We start from the raw sequence: 5358 nt of genomic DNA, 5'->3' as shown, positions 1-5358 counted from the left end.
GACAAACCTTTCCTCAAGAAAGGACCCGATTCAAGAAACAATCCCTATTGCTTTCGGATCTGAATTAGGAGGTATACCCAACTGTTTTGGGTGTCCTAAGAAGATGCATTTTATCCACTTTGGGTTTGAGCTTATCAACCTGAAACTTTTTCATATAAGCGTCGCAGCCCCAAACCTTTACGAAACGACAACTTAGGTTTCTCCAAACCATAGTTCAAACGGTGTCGTCTCAACGGAATTACGTGGTGCCCTATTAAAGTGAGTGCGGTTGTCTCTAATGCCTAACCCATGAACGATAGTGGTAATTCGATAAGATACATCATGGTACGCACCATATCTAATAGGGTGCAACTATGATGTTCGGACACACCATCACACTATGATGTTCCAGGCGATATTAATTGTGAAACATTTCCACAATGTCTTAATTGCGTGCCAAAGCTCGTAACTTAGATACTCATCTCTATGATCATATCATAGAAATTTTATCCTCTTGTCACAATGATCTTCAACTTCACCCTGAAATTACTTGAACCATTCAATAATTCAGACTTGTGTTTCATCAAGCAAATATATTCAACATGTACTCGAATCATCTGTGAAGTCAGAACATAACGATATTCAATGCATGCCTCAACACTCATTGGACTGCACACATCAAAATGTGTTACTTCCAACAAGTTGCTATCTTGTTCCATCTTACTGAAAACGAGGCTTTCAGTCATCTTGCCCATGTGGTATGATTTGCATATCTCAAGTGATTCAAAATCAAGTGAGTCCAAACGATCCATCTGCATGGAGTTTCTTCATGCGTATACACCAATAGACATGGTTCGCATGTCTCAAACTTTTCAAAATGAGTGAGTCCAAAGATCCATCAACATGGAGCTTCTTCATGCGTTTTACACCAATATGACTTACATGGCAGTGCCACAAGTAAGTGGTATTACTATCTTCTGTCTTTTGGCATGAAAATGTGTATCACTATGATCAAGATTCAATAAACCATTCCTTTAGGTGCAAGACCATTGAACGTATTATTCAAACAAATAGAGTAACCATGATTCTCCTTAAATGAATAACCGTATTGCGATACACATAATCCAATCATGTCTATGCTCAACGCAAACACCAAATGACAATTATTCTGGTTTAATACTAATCTTGATGGTAGAGGGAGCGTGCGATGTTTGATCACCTCAAACTTGGAAACACTTCCAACACATATCTTCAGCTCACCTTTAGCTAGTCTCCGTTTATTCCGTAGTTTTTATTTCGAGTTACTAACACTTAGCAACCGAACCGGTATCTAATACCCTGGTGCTACTAGGAGTACTAGTAAAGTACACATTAACATAATGTATATCCAATATACTTCTATCGACCTTGCCAGCCTTCTTATCTATCAAGTATCTAGGGTAATTCTGCTCCAGTGGCTGTTCCCCTTGTTAGAGAAGCACTTAGTCTCGGGTTTGGGTTCATCTTTGGGTTTTCTTCACTGGAGCAGCAACTGATTTGCCGTTTCATGAAGTGCCCCTTCTTGCCCTTGCCCTTCTTGAAACTAGTGGTTTCACCAACCATCAACAATTGATGCTCCTTCTTGATTTCTACTTTCGCGGTGTCAAACATCGCGAATACCTCAAGGATCATCATATCTATCCCTGATATGTTATAGTTCATCACGAAGCTCTAGCGGCTTGGTGGCAACGACTTTGGAGAAACATCACTATCTCATCTGGAAGATCAACTCCCACTCGATTCAAGTGATTGTTGCACTCAGACAATCTGAGCACAAGCTCAACGATTGAGCTTTTCTCCCTTATTTTGCAGGCTAAGAAAATCGTTGGAGGTCTTATACCTCTTGACGTGGGCACGAGCCTGAAATCCCAATTTCAGCCCTCGAAACATCTCATATGTTCCATGACGTTTCGAAAACATCTTTGGTGCCTCAACTCTAAACTGTTTAACCGAACTATCACGTAGTTATCAAAACGTGTATGTCCGATGTTCGCAACATCCACAGACGACGTTTGGGGTTCAGCACACTAAGTGGTGCATTAAGGACATGAGCTTTCTACTGTCCGCATAATTGCTACTGTCAACTTTCAACTATATTTTCTCTAGGAACATATCTAAACAGTGGAACTAAAGCGTGAGCTTACGACATAATTTGCAAAGATCTTTTGACTATGTTCAGGATAATTAAGTTCATCTTATGAACTCCCACTCAGATAGACATCCCTCTAGTCATCTAAGTGATTACATGATCCGAGTCAACTAGGCCGTGTCCGATCATCACGTGAGACAGACTAGTCATCATCGGTGAACATCTTCATGTTGATCGTATCCACCATATGACTCATGCTCGACCTTTCGGTCTCTTGTGTTCCGAGTCCATGTCTGTACATGCTAGGCTCATCAAGTCAACCTAAGTGTTTCGCGTGTGTAAATCTGGCTTACACCCGTTGTATGTGAACATAAGAATCTATCACACCCGATCATCACGTGGTGCTTCGAAACGACGAACTTTCGCAACGGTGCACAGTTAGGGGGAACACTTTCTTGAAATTTTAATGAGGGATCATCTTATTTACTACCGTTGTTCTAAGCAAATAAGATGTAAAAACATGATAAACATCACATGCAATCAAATAGTGACATGATATGGCCAATATCATATTGCTCCTTTTGATCTCCATCTTCGGGGCTCCATGATCATCATCGTCACCGGCATGACACCATGATCTCCATCATCGTGTCTTCATGAAGTTGTCTCGCCAACTATTACTTCTACTACTATGGCTACCGGTTAGCAATAAAGTAAAGTAATTACATGGCGTTGTTTAATGACACACAGGTCATACAATAAATTAAGACAACTCCTATGGCTCCTGCCGGTTGTCATACTCATCGACATGCAAGTCGTGATTCCTATTACAAGAACATGATCAATCTCATACATCACATATCATTCATCACATTCTTCTTGGCCATATCACAACACATAGCATACCCTGCAAAAATAAGTTAGACGTCCTCTAATTGTTGTTTGCATGTTTTACGTGGCTGATATGGGTTTCTAGCAAGAACGTTTCTTACCTACGCAAAAACACAACGTGATATGCCAATTGCTATTTACCATTCATAAGGACCCTTTTCATCGAATCCGTTCCGACTAAAGTGGGAGAGACTGGCACCCGCTAGCCACCTTATACACCAAGTGCATGTCAGTCGGTGGAACATGTCTCACGTAAGTGTACGTGTAAGGTCGGTCCGGGCCGCTTCATCCCACAATACCGTCGAAACAAGATTGGACTAGTAACGGTAAGCATATTGAACAAAATCAATGCCCACAACTACTTTTTGTTCTACTCATGCAAAGAATCTACGCAATAGACCTAGCTCATGATGCCACTGTTGGGGAACGTAGCAGAAATTCAAAATTTTCCTACGTGTCACCAAGATCTATCTATGGAGAAACCAGCAACGAGGGGAAGGAGAGTGCATCTACATACCCTTTTAGATCGCTAAGCGGAAGCGTTCAAGAGAACGGGGTTGAAGGAGTCGTACTCGTCGTGATCCAAATCACCGGAGATCCTAGTGCCGAACGGACGGCACCTCCACGTTCAACACACGTACATCCCGGTGACGTCTCCCATGCCTTGATCCAGCAAGGAGAGAGGGAGAGGTTGAGGAAGACTCCATCCAGCGGCAGCACAATGGCGTGGTGGTGATGGAGGAGCGTGGCAATCCTGCAGGGCTTCGCCAAGCACCGCGGGAGAGGAGAAGGGAGAGAGGTAGGGCTGCGCCAGGGAGAAGTCAAAACTCATGTGTTGGCAGCCCTCAAGACCTCAACTATATATAGGGGAGAGGGAGGGGGTGCGCCCCCTCTAGGGTTTCCACCCCAAGGGGTGCGGCTGCCCCCAATCCCATCTAGGGTGGCGGCCAAGGGGGGAGAGGGGAAACTTGCCCCCCAAGTTAGGTGGGTGCGCCCCCTCCCCCAACCCTAGGGGCCTTGGGCCCTTGTGGGGGGGCGCACCAGCCCACCTGGGGCTGGTCCCCTCCCACACTTGGCCCAAGCAGCCCTCCGGGGCCGGTGGCCCCACTTGGTGGACCCCCGGGACCCTCCTGGTGGTCCCGGTACGTTACCGATAAAACCCGAATTTTTTCCGGTGACCAAAACAGGACTTCCCATATATAAATCTTTACCTCCAAACCATTCCGGAACTCCTTGTGACGTCCGGGATCTCATCCGGGACTCCGAACAACATTCGGTAACCACATACAAACTTCCTTTATAACCCTAGCGTCGTCGAACCTTAAGTGTGTAGACCCTACGGGTTCGGGAATCATGCAGACATGACCGAGACGTTCTCCGGTCAATAACCAACAGCGGGATCTGGATACCCATGTTGTCTCCCACATGTTCCACGATGATCTCATCAGATGAACCACGATGTCAAGGACTCAATCGATCCCGTATACAATTCCCTTTGTCTAGCGGTATTGTACTTGCCCGAGATTCGATCGTCGGTATGCCGATACCTTGTTCAATCTCGTTACCGGCAAGTCTCTTTACTCGTTCCGTAACACATCATCCCGTGATCAACCCCTTGGTCACAGTGTGGACATTATGATGATGTCCTACCGAGTGGGCCCAGAGATACCTCTTCGTTTACACGGAGTGAGAAATCCCAGTCTCGATTCGTGCCAATCCAATAGAAACTTTCGGAGATACCTGTAATACACCTTTATAGCCACCCAGTTACGTTGTGACGTTTGGTACACCCAAAGCATTCCTACGGTATCCGGGAGTTGCACAATCTCATGGTCTAAGGAAATGATACTTGACATTAGAAAAGCTTTAGCATATGAACTACGATCTTTGTGCTAGGCTTAGGATTGGGTCTTGTCCATCACATCATTCTCCTAATGATGTGATCCCGTTATGAACGACATCCAATGTCCATGGTCAGGAAACCGTAACCATCTATTGATTAACGAGCTAGTCAACTAGAAGCTTACTAGGGACATGGTGTTGTCTATGTATCCACACATGTATCTGAGTTTCCTTTCAATACAATTATAGCATGGACAATAAACGATTATCATGAACAAGGAAATATAATAATAATAACTAATTTATCATTGCCTCTAGGGCATATTTCCAACAAGGAGTCACACAACGATGACCATGCCAAATTAAAGAAAGATCTTGATCATGCTCTTGTTGTGTCTCGTGTGCTAACTTCTGAGAAGGCTAAACTTGGGGTTGATCATGCTAGACTCAAGGAGGAGTTTGATGTACTTGACAAGGCCCATAAGGTTTTGAAAGGTTCTCATGCAAACCTCAAGGAG

This window comes from Triticum dicoccoides, chromosome 2B (genome assembly GCF_002162155.2).
Source record: "Triticum dicoccoides isolate Atlit2015 ecotype Zavitan chromosome 2B, WEW_v2.0, whole genome shotgun sequence".
Lineage (NCBI taxonomy): Eukaryota > Viridiplantae > Streptophyta > Magnoliopsida > Poales > Poaceae > Triticum > Triticum dicoccoides.
Note: the sequence above shows the minus strand (reverse complement) of the source record.